Below are 17,899 nucleotides of genomic sequence, written 5' to 3'. Positions count from 1 at the left end.
CTACAAACCTGTGACAATCCCCTAAAACTTAAGTTGTCAGTTCCCAATGTAACTTGGGTGTCCCAGAACAATATTCGCAATGGTCAATGAGTAATTGGGATCCTAGAGCCACATGCAAAGCTAGATTGCTGCATTACCCAAAGGGCCATGCGCTAAGGAGGGCTGGGCTTAGTCAATGAAGCCCAGGAGAGGCTCATTATTACTGTGATCATTGGTTTGAGTTCGACTTCCAGAGTCTTTCTCTTGGTGGTGAATTTGACCTTTGCAGTGTGCTCACAGAATCAGAGGCTCCAGTGCTGGGTCACGAGACATCAGAGGTAGCGTCATCGCAGTGCTGTTGTCTGTGGCTGGTTGAGTCACAACAGGCCGTGACTGAGTTCCTTGTGCCTCTGAACTACTTTCTGCTTCCAAAGTTCAACCCGGCCTCACCTCATTCACCTTCAAGCCTCGGGTGTGGGTGCCTGTTCCGGTCCTGCAGTCCAGGTCTCAGCACCAGAACAGTGAGTTGCTTGAGGGTGTCACATGGTGTGATTGGGTGGGACAAGGTAACAGGCTGAAAATGCACCATATAATGCCATGGTGGTGTGACTGGGGATGGAGGATTGGGGAAATCCTGATCAGTCTTATAGCTAAAAGCAACAAAGAAGATGAAGCAAACTTTTGCGTGAGTTTTGCTGTCATTTTTAGAAAGCTGCTGCCATTGATGGCTGGGATCCAAAGAGGGGCATGGTGGGAGTTAGGTTTCTAACCTTGTCCAAAACTTCTCAGAGGAAGAGCATACTAGACGAGAGACGATAGCAGTTAGGGACATGACCGAGAAGTCCTGGGAAAGCCCTGAAGGAATGCAGGCATCACCGGGTCTGTGGCCGGGCAAGGGCCCTGAGCAGCCTGAGACTATGGGTCCTGCTGGTGGTTTGCACGCTCTCAACAGACCTTTACTTTCACCAGATTCCTGCAGATGCAGAATCCGTTAAGGGGACTGGGTTGTAGAGCTTATTTCAGGGCCTCCCAGTCTTGTGGCGTTTGAGATAGTGGTGTCCTGGGAATGTCAGGCCAGTCTTCTAGGTTTTTGACCTGGGCACTCTAAAGGGACACCAATCCCAGAATTCTAAGTCCAGGATGAGGGTCACATGACTGGCCCCTGTTTTTGGCAACCAGTGTGATGGGATGTGAGAAGTTGTTCCAGTCATGGGTTCCTATGTGGGTAAAGGCTTGGAGTGAAGACTGAGCTCATTAAGGAACCCCAAAGTGTCCGCCCATTTTTCTTCCTTTTAATTAGGAACTGGAAATAATGGGACAGCAGTCAGGTCTTGAGTAGCTTTGTGACAACGTGGAAGTCTGTTCTGTTTGTGATGGGATCAATGGGAGGTTTGGAGCAATGGAGGCAAAACTTATGACCCAGGTGTCATTAGACTCTCTGTGGCTGCAGCAGACTGACCCATATAGATGGGTTGGAGGTGGTAGAAAGACTGGGATGGTTGCTACTGTGATTGTCTTGGATAGTGTCATGGTTATTGATCATGAACGGGGCTGTGGAGGTGAAATAAGCTTTGGATTCTGCATTGGGGTTTTACGTGTGGCCACAGGATTTTCTAATTTGGAGGTGGAGAGAGAGGTTAGAGTGAAGGATGATGTGAAAGATTGCATTTGGCAACTGGAGGTATGGAAGGACCATTGGCTGAGACGCAGATATTCATAGTAGAAACTGTAATGTTCACTGGGGATACCAAAACGTGTGTTTGTGTGTGTATATATCTATATCTATATCTATATCTATATCTATATCTATATCTATATCTATATCTATATCTATATCTATATCTATATCTATATCTATATCTATCTATCTCTCTATATATTTTAATAATATATTTTATTGATTTCTCGCAGAGAGGAAGGGAGAGAGACAGAGAGCCAAAAACATTGATGAGAGAGAAACATCAACCAGCTGCCTCTTGCACACCCCCTACCGGGGATGTGCCCGCAACCAATGTACATGCCCTTGACCGGAATCGAACCTGGGACCCCTCAGTCCGCAGACCGACGCTCTACCACTGAGCCAAACCGGCCTCGGCAGAAAACATGTATATTTTACCTATTAGCATTGTGATATTTCAGGGAGCAGTTCATGAGCGACAGGAACTCTGAGACACAGTTCAGGATGAAAACTTCTGTAAAATGTAGGCAGAGTGTAGGTACTAAGGAAGTGTTGTAGATCATGTTTTTTCTTCTTTTTAATTGGAAAATGAAGAGCAAACAAACAAGATGAGACAGCAGCTGCTACATATTTACTTGTTAAACACATAACAAGATATTGTTGTGAGTTTGAGCCTGAGTTGTTTTCCTCATTCTGGTTGATTTGCTTAAAGCATCAGTGGGCATTGGTGAGATTCACTGGGCATTGGGTGAGGGCCATAGACTATGGGACCTGATTGATAAAAAGAGGCCTTCATTGAAGGACTGAAGGTTGCCTCAACGAGTGTGGATTCTCAGAGTTGCTGTAGAACTTAATCCTGTTTGAATTTGTCAAGCAGCATTTATACCACAAATGCTGACCAATGAGTAGGAAGAGAATGAGATGACTTGGGGGCTGTGGTTGTTGGAGTGCAGGTGTGAGACAGGTGTGGGAGAAGGAATGATGTGCCCTTGGAGAGGGCATGTGCATTCCAGGCTGCAGAGATATGACATTTAAATAAGAGCGAATGCAGGTTGAGTCCATTACCTGCTGACAGTATAGAGTGGTGAATTTTCAGGTTAATTCCTGAAAAGAAGGTGTATTGTGGAGGCACGTTCCTGGTCGAAAACTTAGGTGAAATATGTGTGTCCACTGTCCTCTTGTTGTTGAGGGCTGTTACAGTGCTCATTAGGAATGAGATAGAATACATCACCATCCTTTGGACTTGAAAATCTCCACTGCCTTTGTAAGGCAGAATGGTAAGAAAAATATATTAAAGAGGTGGTGGATTCAAATTTTGGAAAAGATGATTAGAAAGTAAACTGCGCTCATCACCGCATCCTTGTGTTACATTTGACTTTGTTCCTCTGGGAATGAAGCTGTGTGTGAGAAGTGTGGTTCCATGAATTATGACCAAGAGGCAGTGCAAAATAATGGCTTCAGCACCCTGAGATTGTGTTCAAATAATTGAAGTGAGATGCCATAATTATTGGGGTCTTAAAATGGGAATTCAGCAGACAATAGATCATTGCCTGATAAGCATCCTGTCAAATCCTTACACTCTCATTATGGACACCATCTCTCCATACCCTATGTTCATCCCACCCACGGTATTGAAAAGGGGCAGTGTAGCTTGCATGTGAGTCCCAGAGCACAGGTATTATCTATATGATCATCTACCCTTATTTTGTGGGAAGACACTGTAACAGCAGGAATATAAGGAGAGAGGGACTTGGATGGCACCAAGTCCTTGGGTCCTTTTCTTATGTGGGAAGCTGAGGGAGCAGATGGATGTTGGGGAGGAAGAACATAAAATCCTAACAGAGAATTGATCATGGACTGAACTGTCTTCATTGTGACAGTTATGAACTTTGAGGACGTGGCCATCACCTTCTCTCAAGAGGAGTGGGAGCTTCTTGATGAGGCTCAGAGACTGATGTACCGCAAGATGATGCTGGAAGTTTTTGCTCTTGTATCATCTGTAGGTGAGACCTTTACAATTCTCCTAGTGTCCTGAGGTTATGTCCTCTCTTTCTTTATTCTCCAAATGTAAGCTTTCTCTCTTCCAGACCTAGACCATGGGCTCCTCTATTTTATTCTATTATCCTGTGAAATGTGCTGAGGCAGAGAATGCTTCATTATTTGCAAAAACCTGAGCAAAGGACTCCATGAAAATCCCTCACACCCATAGCGTCAAATAGTACAGGAAGTGTCTGGGAGTCAGGATTGTTCCAAACAGTTTAATGGGCCCAGGCTTGTATTTTGACTTTTTGGGAGGTGTCTATGCCCACGTCCATGGCTACCATTTCTGCACCATTCCTTCAGCTAAATGCTCTTTGTGACATTGAAGACATGTTATGGCCTTTACTTGCATGAACCATGGTCGGTTCTTGAAAGACTTGCTTACATTGTTTGTAATGTTATGTTCTCTAAATACTATTGCATGCTGTGTTGCTCTGGGCATGTGCTGCCTATTAACCTCTATTGTCTTTCAATAAAGCTCAGAACATCTGTGTTATGTGTACTTGTACAATAGAAGGGACAAGTGCAACCATGGGGTTTTCACAGGGTGAACATGAAGGGTGATCTAAAGGGTTGCCTCTTGATTTGCAACTCATGGGAAGTATGACATAAAGGGGGTGTTTTGATCATACCAGAAACCTGCTCATTTCCAACAGTGTTTAGGTTGATTTAGCACTGGCAACAGCTGATTTATTCCTTTTCCTTGCAATGTTTGACATTTCTCTGATTTATCTTTTAGTCTGTGACTTCCTGGTTTCCGGCTGCCTTCAACTTTTTACCCTTTTCTCATCATGTGTTCTTTTGAACAGATCAATCTTCAGTATTTACAAATAATAACCCGCATATTTGTTATGAGATGCACATGGGTGCCTCACTAGACCTTGACACAAGCTTCTCATTTCTTTAATTTTACTTGGAATAAGATATAAGCAATATTCTCCACAGCTTGCCCATGTCACCAGCAAACAAGTCCTGTTGAACACTATTAGCAGAAGACTGAGCAGATGATCCAGCTTCTGTTTCATGTGATGCTTGCTGTTTTTGTTTCATATTTTGTTTAAGATATTCCGTTTATGGTGATCTTCAGTGGCACACACCATGACAGCAACATGTTATCAATCGTGCCTGCAGATATGTTACTGTGCCAATTGCATGTAACCAATGTGTTATGAGGGATACACTTTTATTAAGAAACTTCTCCCTGTCACCATAGTCGATATTTATTTCACCACCATTATTCTGTTTTCAGGTTGTGGGCATAAAAGGCATGATGCAGAGGCCTGTTCTGAGCAGAGTGAATGTGTACAAGAAAAGTCACAGGATAGTGCTTCTAAGACAGCTTCAGCAACACAGAGGACCCTTCTCTGTGGGAGGTGTTTCTCTGTGTTAAAAGATAGTCTGCACCTGACTGAGGCACAAACAGCAGACTTTGAGCAGAAAGCATTATACAGTGATGCATGTATGAGAGACTACTCTTTCAGTGACAACCCTCACCAGCAACACAGAGCTGCCAGTGGAGAACAGCCCTGGAAGGAAGCTGTGGGCCAGGCCTCATTTGTGACCAGGTGCAGCTTCTATTCATCAGGGGTGTCTTCAACCAGTATGGAGGTTGGGGAAGACTTCCCAGACATCGCAGAGCTTCTTCAGGCCGAGGCCACTGTCAACACTGAAGAGCCACACAATCGTGAGATTTCAGAGGAATTTCCTGATAAAAAAAGGCATCACCAATGGGATGAAGGTGAAAAGGCTGCTTGCCACAGACAGAACCTTGTTCAACATCAGGGTGTCTGCTCTGGAGTAGTGCATTATGAGTGTAATACATGTGGGAAAGTTTTCAGATCTATCTCAAATCTCAATAGACATAAGAGAGTTCACACTGGAGAAAAGTCCTGTGAGTGTACTGATTGTGGGAAGCTGTTCAATCACAGGTATTCCCTCACTATACACCACAGAGTTCACACAGGAGAAAAACCTTACCAGTGCAGTGAATGTGGAAAATCATTTAGTAACAGTTCTCACCTTTTACGCCACAAGAGAGTTCACACTGGGGAAAAGCCATATCAATGTAGTGATTGTGGGAAGTGCTTTGGTCAAAGGTCTTACCTCATTGAACACCTCAGAATTCACACTGGTGAGAGACCATATGTGTGTAGTGATTGTGGGAAATCATTCAGTCACATGTTCACTCTCACACAGCACCAGAGAGTTCACAATGGAGAAAAGCCATATGAGTGTAGTGATTGTGGAAAGTCATTCAGGCAGCTCTCCAATCTCAGAGCACACCAGAGAATTCACACTGGAGAAAAGCCTTATGAGTGTAGTGATTGTGGGAAGTCTTTCAGGCATAGGGTCACTCTCACAGGGCACCAGAGACTTCACACAGGAGAAAAGCCATATGAGTGTAGTGATTGCGGGAAGTCATTCAGGCGCATGTTCACTCTCACACAGCACCAGAAAATTCACACTGGAGAAAAGCCATATGAGTGTGGTGAATGTGAGAAATCTTTTAGGCGAAAATCTGAGTACACAAAGCATCACCGAATTCACACTGGGGAAAAGCCATATGAGTGTAGTGAATGTGGAAAGTCCTTCAATGATAGCTCTAGCCTCCGAAAGCATCACAGAGTTCACACTGTAGAAAAGCCTTATCTGTGTATTGATTGTGGGAAGTCATTCAGGTTCATCTCCACTCTCAGAGAACACCAGATAGTTCACACTGGAGAAAAGCCATATAAGTGTTGTGAATGTGAAAAATCATTTAAGCGAAAATATGATTACACAAAGCATCACCGAATTCACACTTGGGAAAAGCCATATGAATGTAGTGAATGTGGAAAGTCCTTCAATGATAGCTCAGGCCTCCGAAAACACCACAGAGTTCACACTGGAGAAAAACCTTATAAGTGTAGTGATTGTGGAAAGTCATTCAGGCAGATCTCCACTCTCAGAAAACATCAGAGACTTCACACTGGAGAAAAGCCTTATAAGTGTAGTGATTGTGGAAAGTCATTCAGGCAGATCTCCACTCTCAGAGAACATCAGAAAGTTCACACTGGAGATAAGCTTTATGACTGTAGTGATTGTGGGAAATCATTTAGGCAAAAATGTGCTTTCACAAAACATCAGAGAATTCACACTTACTGATAAAAGCCATATGAGTGTTTTAAATGTGGGAAATCATTTAAGCAAAAAATCTGCTTTCACAAGGCATCACAGAATTCACACTGGAGTACAACCATATGATTGTAGTAATTAAGAAAAGTAAATCCGTCACACCTGCACTCTCAGGGAGCACAACTGAAGTCAACTTATATGATGTACTTACACTCTTAATTTCATCGTTAATATTCAGAGCCACTCTAATTTAAGTCTAAGCATTCTTTAATCCATTAAGTTACCTGTAGGTGTGTAGAATTTGATAATTTCCTGGTGTAAATACTCTCATTATGGTTCTCTTTAAACTGTCAAATGATTGCATTGAACATGGACCTGCTTAGATATTTCAGTAGCACATCATTGTATTTTATTTCATAGTCATGGGAGACACTGCAGTTACAGTAGATGGAAAGTGCCTCTTCTAGATATAAGTCCAAATGATTCAGGTCATGTGGCCTCTTTTGTCTTTGAGCACAGTCTGAGGACATCCATCATTATTTCCTGTAGCTGGAGTCACTGGCAAAAAAAATAATCTCATGGGTTTGTGGATTTCCTTGTCCCCTCTAGGGAGGTCACCTCAAGGTTGTTGCTCAACAGGCAAGAATTCAAAGCTAGAGGATGGATAATCCTTATTCATCCCCAGGATGTGTCTTTTGTAATCAGCTAGTATTCCTGTTGATTCCAATGGGAATACTCTAAATTGCTTGCCAACATTTGCTGCCACTGAGGCAAGGTTGTTCTTCCCAGGAAATGGGAACTGACATGCAACAGGGAGCACCTTTCTAATGGGTGCTATTTGGTGAGCTCTGACATAGAGAGAAAGCTGTGAAACTGTCACATGTGACATAAACTCACCTCAAACTCGTACACAGGATGGCGCTATAATAAGCTTACAGTTGGAAGTTCAGATTGTATTTTTAAAAATATTTTAGAAAATGATTTTATTCTTTTTTTTGGCTGGGAGATAGAAAGAGGCTGGAAGAAAGAGATAAACATAGATTTGCTCTCTCCTTCTTGCCACATAACTCTAAACATTCTTTGCCATATCCTGTGTTTTTTACAGCCCTTTTGTAATCTCTCTGACTTTCTTAGCCCTCCATGCATTCGAGGATTTTTCTGTCCTTTACAATAGAATAGTTCATACTGTTCATAATTTTATTGGCACTATTTGTATTGTACTTTTCAACAAATGCTGGTTTCCTCCAAGCTACACAGTCATTTTGAGATTCAATAAAAATGCTTATGTGAAGAGTAATTTTCTTATTGCTATGTAGTACTGGATTCTGTGAATAACCCCTTTATCTGTTTATTACTGTTTGTTATTTCTAGATTTTGGGTATTATAAATAAATCTTTTGGGAATATTTTAATTCAATCCTCTATATGGACATATGTTTTATTTATCAAACTGTTGTGTAGGTGAGTATTTTACACAAGATATGCAGAACTGTGAGCCAAAATGGTCATTCTTTTTGCCTTTCCCCTAACCCACATTGTATAAAAATTACATTTTTTCTGCTACCTCCAAGGATATACAATGGTTAACCTTTTCAAATAGTAACCCTGGAATTACGTATAATCTTAACTTGCTTTTGTTTTAATTTCATGTACTAAGGAATTTTTTATGGTGAATATTACTTTTATCTGCTTTGTTTAAATGTCTACTGAGAATCTTCTGCAAATTGTTTAAATAAATGTATTGTTTTAACCAAAAGAGGACTGTGCAGCATGTAAGACATATGCTTAAATATCCACAATTCCTCACTGACTCAAAAGACTCTTTGACATATGGAACCATAGATTTTGCATCCTGAAAGGAAAATTGTTTCATTCACTTTTAATGCTCTGCACAACTGAAGTCAAATTATACAATATACTGACACATTTAATCTACATTGTTAACAATTGAAGCCACTCTTTTTTAAGTCTAAGCATTCATTAATACATTAAGTGGTATGTAGGTTTGTAGTATTTGTCAATTTTCTGGTGTAAATACTCTCACTATGGTTCTTTTTAAACTGTCAAAATGATTGCATTGAACATGGACATGATTACATATTTTTATAGCCCAAGAATGTATTTTATTTTCCACAAACGGACACAGTAGCAACAAACATTATTCAGAACCTTCCCAATGACAAAGTAAAATTATTGGGAAATATCAAGCTTTAAACCTGGGTTCAATTCCAGCAAAGGGCACATGCCTGGGTTGTGGGCACAATTCCCAGTCCAGGGCTTGCAGGAGGCACCAGGTCAGTGATTGTCTTCATTGATGTTTCTATCTCTCACCCCTCCCTTTCTCTGTGAAATATATATATATATATATATATATATATATATATATATATATATATATGAGTAATATTTTAAAGAGAGTAAATTAATATGACTCTGTATTTGTGGATTCCCAAACTTTCCATGCTGCAGAGTACATAAGAATGGCAGAAATTCACTCTTTGTCACATATTGTGTTATTTTGCATTCTGACCAAGGTCTTGAAAGATAGTCCACATGACCTTGTGGTTCTAGTTTGCAGTCTGGTGCCACTCTTATTGGTGAGTTCAGTGGTCTCCCAGAATAGGTGTCTTTTGTTGGGCCTGTGTGAACAATATGAATTATATTCTCTGTTCACAGTATTACATAATTCTCAACAATGTTTAAGGGAACTCCTCCCTATATTAAAATGCAGCCTTGTGCGATTAAGAATGAAATTTCATATGCTGGTGTCATTTGCTGTAAGACTTTGAGTTTTAAATGGAACCACCATTAACATAGAAACACTGTATTCATAGAGAGGAGGAAAGACTGCAGTAAATTGGAGGGGGAAATGCCTCTTGTAAACATATTTTACAAATGGTCAAAGGTCTGTGGCTTGTGTGCTGTTTGCTTATAGACATTTTCAGGGCCTCCATAACTGTTTTCTGTGGCTGAAGTCATGGCAGAGAAGATAAACACTAATTTTTTTAGTCCCCTGACCCATCTAGGGTGGTTATCTCAAGGTTTCCTCAACTGAAAAGACCTTAGAGCTGAGGAAGGATAATCCTATAATCAGTCCCAGGTTGTTGTTGTTTTTTGTGATCCGTCAGCATTCCTATGGATTCCCATGGTAATCATCTTCACTGATTGCCAATATTTGCTTCCTCTGAAGCAAGGCTTGTCCTTCTGGGAAATTAATAGAGATGCTCCTGCTCAAATAAGGTTGGGATTTTAATTTTCTAACCAGATAGAGATATCTGGGTCTTTAATGCAAATGCTCCTTATGGCTTTATTAAGTCCTAAAGGCCCGGTGCATGAAAATTCATGCATTGGAGTGGGGGATCCCTCAGCCCAACCTGTACCCTCTCACACTCCAGGAGCCCTCAGGGGCGGGAGGCCACCTGGAGATCAGGGAAAGGTGATGCCCCATCACACCACTGCTGTATCCAGTGTCAACAGTAGAAGATTCAGCTTTCCCTGGTTACCTGAGCATCTGACAGCCACCGTCCCAGGATTAGGCACCTCAGGCAGAGCCTTTGTGATTGGGGAACTGAGGGAACTGGTGGACTCCAGAGGTGGTCATATACCTTGCACATGGGATATATCAGCTTAAAGGTAATAGAGGAAGGTGCCTGGGCTGCTCTGAGCATCATTCCTGGACCTGGCATCTCTGCTCATCTACTGAGTGTGCATGGTCTCCCCGTAACACCAGGGCCAGAAGGCAGAATAGGCACAGTGCTCTCTGCAGTGGGGATGGGGAAAATATGAAGGGACCACATTTAGCACAGGTTCCTGCACAGAATGAACGGAAACCACAGGATCACCGTTTGTGTTATTGTCGGTACTTTTCCAATAAGCCCCACCTCATGGATCATTCACCTGGGCAATGCAAATGACAAGGAGGCTGGGAGGCAGGGTAGTGACTGCTGTGAATATAAGAGAACATGCAGTGACCTTTCCAGTCATCTCTCTTAATGTGTGGACTTCACTCCCAGCACAGTGGGGGACCCAGGTACCAGGGAGTTACCCAGGGTCACACTCAGAAGTGGGTTCTGATTTTTATGGCAATGATATCTGACCAATCTCCTTTTTTTTTTTTTTTTTTTTTTTTTTAAGTTCAGGCTGATAAATCCTGGGTTTGGAGAAGCTCAGGGACAAAATCTAGGTGAATGAGGAGAAAGCCAAGAAACCATACTGATTAATGTCCACTGCTATTAGTTACCAGTCCCTAATCTTCTCCTTTGCCCCTTAGCAGACCCAAAGAGGCTGGCACCGTGTGGTAGCCTTTGGACTGGGGCCCATCAAGTATGTAAGGCTCTACTAACGACCCTGATGTGGGCTGCAGCCAGTGATAGGTTTTGACCAATGAAATGTGGGAGTCAAGCCAGTTATCTTAACAGAAGAGTCTGGACCCAGGGAGATGGGCCGCCCTCTCTGTCCATCTCTGATAACACCCAGCAGGAACCTACATGTTGGCTGCTCCTTTATCCTGATTCCAGCAGAACCAGGGTGTTCACGTGCTAGGAACAAGAAAGATACCTTCTTTACTCTAAACCACTAAAGCTTTTGGGCTGCTCATTACCCACAATAACATCTAGTCTGTCCTAATGGAAATGCATCTCCGATTCTACCCTCTAGGGTAGGGGTGTTGAGCTCAATCAGAGAAGGGGCCAAAATCTAAAATCCAGCCTAAATCGCGGGCCGAATGGTTTACTGAACAGTCATAAACTGACAATGTCATAAACTGACAGCGGAGTGCAGTGATGACAGCGCGGTGTGGGCCACATTGCAAGGCCTGGCGGGCTGGATTTGGCCCGCGGGCCTTGTGTTTGACACATGTGCTCTAGGGGGTAGCAGAGCCTAAAATTAGAAGCCAAAGCAAGGTGGTTAGAGACACATGGGTGTGACTTCCAGCCCTGCCTTTATTAACTCTACAAACAAGCAATTCATATTGAAACTCTGAGTCTGGATTCCCTCCCCATCAAATAGATTGTGAAACCATCTCAGATTGCAAAGGGGATTAAATGAAATAATAATGCATGTAAAGCATTGAATCCGGGCTTGGCAACTCTAGTAAATATTCAGTAACTCTTAGCTCCTTAACATCTCATTGTGTACTGACTACAGACATGCAGACAGTATAGAGAATGTCAATGTGTTTGCCTATATATCCTGTCAAATTTCATTTTAAAACCTGAATTACATATAGCCTGCTTTTTATCTTAATAATGATGTTTTCATGAAAAAAAAAAAGGTAAGCTGAAAAGTCTCAGTTTATTGAGTGTAGTCCCTTGCACTGTAATACTGCTGGTTCAGTTGTTATTTGAGAGCACTTTCTGTGGTTATGGGCTATAGCCCATTAGGAGGTCATGTAGGAGGAAGCCATTCTATGTTTCTATCCTTCTTCTCTATGTAAATTCAATTGAAATATCTTTACATATATTTATCCATTTAGATTTGTAGTCTTAAGGAATAATTCAAATAATAATTTTCACCTCAGGGAGCATTCTAAGAGTCACAGAATCTGAAATAATGTTTCCAAATGGGAGTTCAGTTTTGTATATAACACTCCCTAGAAACCTGTGACAATCTTATAAAACCTAAAGTTCACAATTCCCAATGTCACTTGGATGCCCCAGAACAATATTCGCAATGGTCAGTGAGTGATTGGGATCCTAGAAACACATGCAAGGCTAGATTGCTACATTACCCAAAGTGCCTTGTGCCAAGGAGGGCTGGGCTTAGTCAACGACGCCCAGGAGAGGCTCATTATCACTGTGCTCATTGTTTTGAGTTTGACTTCCAGAGTCTTTATCTTGGTGGTGAATTTGACCTTTGCAGTGTGCTCACAGATTTGGATGTTCCAGTGCTAGGTCACGATACAACAGAGGTAGCGTCCCCACACTGCAGTTGTGTGTGTGAGGCTGGTTGGGTCACAACAGGCTGTGATTGAGTTCTTTGTGCTTCTAAACTACTCTCTGCTTCCAGAGTTCAACCTGGCTTCACCTCATTTACCCTCCAACCTCTGGTGTGGGGGCCTGTCCGGTCCTGAAGTCCAGGTCTCAGCGCCAGAATAGTGAGTTGCTTGAGGGTGTCACATGGTGTGATTGTGTGGGAGAAGGTGACAGGCTGTGGTGGTGTGACTGAGGAGGAAGGATTTGGGAACTCCTGGTCTGCCTTATACCTAAGGGAAGCAAAGAAGACGCAGCATAGTTTTGTGTGAAGAGTTTTGCTTTCATTTGCAGGAAGCTGCTGCCATTAATGGCTGGGATTCAAAAAGGGGCATGGTGGGAGTTAGGTTACTAACCTTTTCTCAAAACCTCTCAGAGGAAGAGCATACTATAAGAGAGAAGATAGCAGTTAAGGAGAGGATGGAGAAGTCCTGGGAAAGCCATGATGGAATACAGGTATCACTGGGCCTGGGCTGGGCAAGGGCCCTGAGCAGCCTGAGACTATGGGTCCTGGTGGTGGTTTCCAGGCTCTCAACAGACCTTTACTTTCATCAGATTCCTGCAGTCAGAACCACTTAAGGGGGCTGAGTTGTAGAGCTTATTTTAAAGCCTCAAATTCTTGTTGCCTCTGAGATAGTTGTGTCCTGGGAATATGTTCAGCCACTCTTCTAGGTCTTTGACCTGGGGATTTTGATGGGACACTAAACCCAGAATTCTATGTTCCAGGACTAGGGTCATATAACTGGTCTTGGTTTTGGGCAACCAGTGGAATGGGATGTGAGAAGTTTTTCCGGGCATGGGTTGCTATACGGGTCAAGGCTTGGAGTGAAGTCTGAGCTCATTAAGGAACCCTAAGTTGTCCCCTTCCCCATACTTCTTTTAATTAGAAACTGGAAACAATGGGAAAGGAGTCAGGTCTTTAATAGCTTTGTGACAACGTGGAAGTCTGTTCTGTAGGTGATGGGAGCAATCAGTGGTTTGGAGCAATGGAGGCAGGGTATTTGAGCCAGGTGTTATTAGACTCCCTGTGGCTGCAGCAGGCTGAACCCTATAGATGGGATGGAGGCGGTAGAAAGACTAGGATAGATGCTGCTATGATTATCTTGGTTAGTGTCGTTGTTAGTAGCCACTGGGGGTGGCAGTGGAGGTTAAATAAGCTTTGGATTCTGCATTGGTGTTTTACGTGTGGCCACCATGATTTTCTAATTTGGAAGTGGAGAGAAAGGTAAGAGTCAGAGATTACATTGGCAACTGGTGGTATGGAAGGGCTATCAGCTGAGATGCAGATATTCACAGTAGAAACTAATGTTCACTGGGGATGCCAAAACTTTTATATTTTATCCGTTAGGGTTGTGATATTTCAGGGAGCAGTTCATGAGCAATTAGAACTCTGAGGCACAGTTCAGGAGGAAAACTTCTGTGAAATGTAGACAGAGTGTAGGGACAAGGGAAATGTTGTACATCATCGTTTTGTCTTTTTAATTGGAAACTGTAAAGCAAACAAACAAGATGAAACAGCAGCCGTTACATATTTACTTGTTAAACATATAACAGGATTTTGTTGTCAGTTTTAGTCTGGGTTGTTTTCCTCATTCTGGTTGATTTGCTTAAAGCATCAGGATCATTGTTGAGACTCACTGGGCATGTGGTAGAGGACCATAGACTATGGGACCTGATTGATGAAGAGAGGCCTTCATTGAAGGACTGAAGGTTGCCCAAATGAGTGTGGACTCTCAGAGTTGGTGTAGATCTTTTTCCTGTTTGAATTTGTCAAGCAGCATATATACCACTAATGCTGACCAATGAGTTAGAAGTGAAGGAGATGACTTTGGGGGTTGTGGGTGTGGGAGTGCAGGTGTGAGACAGTTGTGAGAGAAGGAATGATGTGTCCTTGGAGAGGGCATGTGCATTAAAGGCTGCAGAGCCATGACATATAAATAAGAAGGAATGAAGATTGAGTCCATTACCTGCTGATACTAGAGAATGGTCAATTTACAGGTTAATTCCTGAAAATAGGAATGTGATAGCATACATCACCATCCTTTGGACTTGAAATTCTCCACTGGCTTTGGAAGGCAGAATGGTAAGAGAAATATATTAAAGAGGTGGTAGATTCAAATTTTGGAAAAGAAGATGATTAGGAAATATAGTGTGCTAATCACGACATACTTGTGTTACATTTGACTTTGTGCCTGTGGGAATGAAGTTGTGTGAGAGAAGTGTGGTTCAATGAATTTTGACCTAGAGGCAGTGCAAAATAATGGCTTAAGCACCCTGAGATTGGGTTCAAATATTATAATTGAAGTTTGATGCCATAATTATTGGGGTCTTAAAATGTGAATTCAGGGGACAACAAAGCATTAGGTCAAATCCTCAGACTCTTATTATGGACACCATCACTCCCTTGTGTTCATGACACCCATTGTTTTGAAAAGGGGAAGTGTGGCCTGCATGTGAGTCTTAGAGCACAGGTATTCTCTATATAATTACCTACCCTTATTGTTGTGGGAAGACACAGTAACAGCAGAAATATAAGGAGAGAGTGACTTTGATGTACCAAGTCCTGGGTTCTTTTCTTATGCGGGGAGTTGAGGAAGAATATGGACGTTGGGGATGATGAACATAAAATCATATCAGAGAAACTGATCATGGACTGAACTGTGTCCATTGTGACAGGATATGAACTTTGAGGACGTGGCCATTACTTTCTCTCAGGAGGAGTGGGAGCTTCTTGATGAGGCTCAGAGATTTCTATACCGCAGGATGATGCTGGAAGTTTTTGAACTCGTCTCATCTGTAGGTAAGACCTTCATAATTCTCCTAGTGTCCTGGGGTGATGTCCTCTCTTTCCTTTATTCTCCAATTGTAAGCTTTCTCTCTCCAATACCGAGACCATGGGCTCTTCTATTTTATTCCATTTTCCTGTCAAATGTCATGTAGCCAAGAGGGCTGAGTCACTGCGAAAGACCTGAGCAAAGGACTCCATGAATATCCCTTAAACACCCATAGCACCAAATAGTGCAGGAAGTGTCTGGGAATCAGGATTGTTCCAAACACCTTAATGGGACCAGGTGCTTCCTACTCACCTCTATTGTCTTTCAATAAAATTAAGAATATCTGTGTTATATTTGCTTGTACAATAATAGGTTTAAGGGCAACGCTCATGTTTTCAGAAAGTAAACATGAAGGATGATCTAAAAGGATATCTAGATTTGCAACTCATGGGAATTATGACATACAGTTGGTATTTAGATACTACTAGAAACCTGCTAATGATCACCAGAGTTTAGGTTGCTCTGCCATTGGCAATAGCTGATTTATCTCTTTTCCTTGAAATGCTTGACAGCTGATTTATCTTTCAATCTGTGACTTCCGTGTTTATGGCTACCTTTACCTTTTTACTCTTTTCCTTTCACCTGCTGTTCTGAACTGCGCTATCTGCAGTATTTTCAAATAATAACCTAGATATTTGTTATGAGATGCACATAGGTGCCTCACTAGTCCTTGACACAAGCTTTTAATTTCTTGAATTTTACTTGGAATAAGATGTAAGCAACATTATCCACAGCTTGCCATGTCACCAGCAGACAAGTCCTGTAGAACACTGTTAGCAGAAGAATTAACAGATGATCCAGCTTCTGTTTCATGTGTTGCTTGCCATATTTGTTTCATATTTTGTTTGAGATCTTCCATGTATGGTGATCTTCAGTGGCACCAAGCATTACAGCAGCATTTTTTCAATCCTTCCTACACATTTGTTACTGTCAGACAATTGTATGTAACCAATGTGTTATGTGCGATACACATTTATAAAGAGACTTCTCACTATAACCACAATCAACAGTTATTTCATCACCATTTTTCTGATTTCAGGTTGTGCTCATAAAACACATGATGCAGAGGCCTGTTCTGAGCAGAGTAAATGTATACAAGGGGAGTTACAGAATAGTGCTTCTAAGAAAGCTTCAACAACTCAGAGGACCCCTCACTGTGGGAGGTGTTTCTCTGTGTTAAAAGATAGTCTGCACCTGACTGAGGTACTAGCAGCAGAATTTGAACAGAAAGCAGTCTTCAGTGACACATGTGTGAGAGACTTCTGTTTCAGTGCAAACCCTGACCAGCCACACAGAGATGCCAGTGGAGAGAAGCCCTGGAAGGAAACTGTGGACCAGGCCTCATTTGTGACCAGGTGCAGCTTCTATTTATCAGGGGTGTCTTCAACCAGTATGGAGGTTGTGAAAGACTCCTCAGATATCTCAGAGCTTCTTCAGGCCCAGGCCACTGTCAACACTGAGGAGCCACACAATCGTGAGATTTCAGAGGAATTTCCTGATAGAAAAAGGCATCATCCATGGGATGAATGTGAAAAAGTTGCCTCCCACAAAAAGAATGTTGTTCAACATCAGGGTGTCTGCTATGGAGTAGTAAATTATGAGTGTTATACTTGTAGGAAAATTTTCACATGTATCTCAAATCTTAATAAACATAAGAGAGTTCACACTGGAGAAAAGTCCTATGAGTGTACTGATTGTGGGAAACTGTTCAATCACAGGTCTTCCCTTACTATACACCACAGAGTTCACACAGGAGGAAAACCTTACCAGTGCACTGACTGTGGAAAATCGTTTAGTCAGAAATGTAACTTCTTACAACACAAGAGTGTTCACACTGGGGAAAATTCATATCAATGTAGTGATTGTGGGAAGTGCTTCAGTAAAAGGTGTAATCTCATTGAACACCTCAGAATTCACACTGGTGAGAGACCATATGAGTGTAGTGATTGTGGGAAGACATTTAGGCTAAGTTCCCATCTCACACTGCACCAGAGAGTTCACACTGGAGAAAAGCCTTATGAGTGTAGGGAATGTGGGAAGCGCTTCAGTCAGAGCTGTAACCTCCTTACACACCGCAGAGTTCACACTGGAGAAAAGCCTTATAAGTGTAGTGATTGTGGGAAGTCATTCAGGCAGATCTCCACTCTCAGAGAACATCAGAGACTTCACACTGGAGAAAAGCCTTATAAGTGTAGTGATTGTGGGAAGTCATTTAGGCAGATCTCCACTCTCAGAAAACATCAGAGACTTCACACTGGAGAAAAGCCTTATAAGTGTAGTGATTGT

General features: G+C 42.2%; 1 protein-coding gene across 1 annotated transcript in view; it reads left to right on the top strand.

The window, feature by feature from the left end:
* The first annotated feature begins 436 nt into the window (after window positions 1-436).
* The window catches only part of LOC311614377 (uncharacterized protein), a 120,054-nt gene continuing 102,591 nt past the window's right edge, over window positions 437-17,899 (top strand). The window contains exon 1 of the mRNA XM_084869171.1: window positions 437-500. The gene's annotated coding sequence lies outside the window, so the exon portion shown is untranslated. The remainder of the gene's footprint in view (window positions 501-17,899) is intronic.

This window comes from Pipistrellus hanaki (genome assembly GCF_964339955.1).
Source record: "Pipistrellus hanaki genome assembly, chromosome: 21".
NCBI classification, from domain to species: domain Eukaryota; kingdom Metazoa; phylum Chordata; class Mammalia; order Chiroptera; family Vespertilionidae; genus Pipistrellus; species Pipistrellus hanaki.
This window is presented reverse-complemented; position numbering and strand designations above follow the sequence as displayed.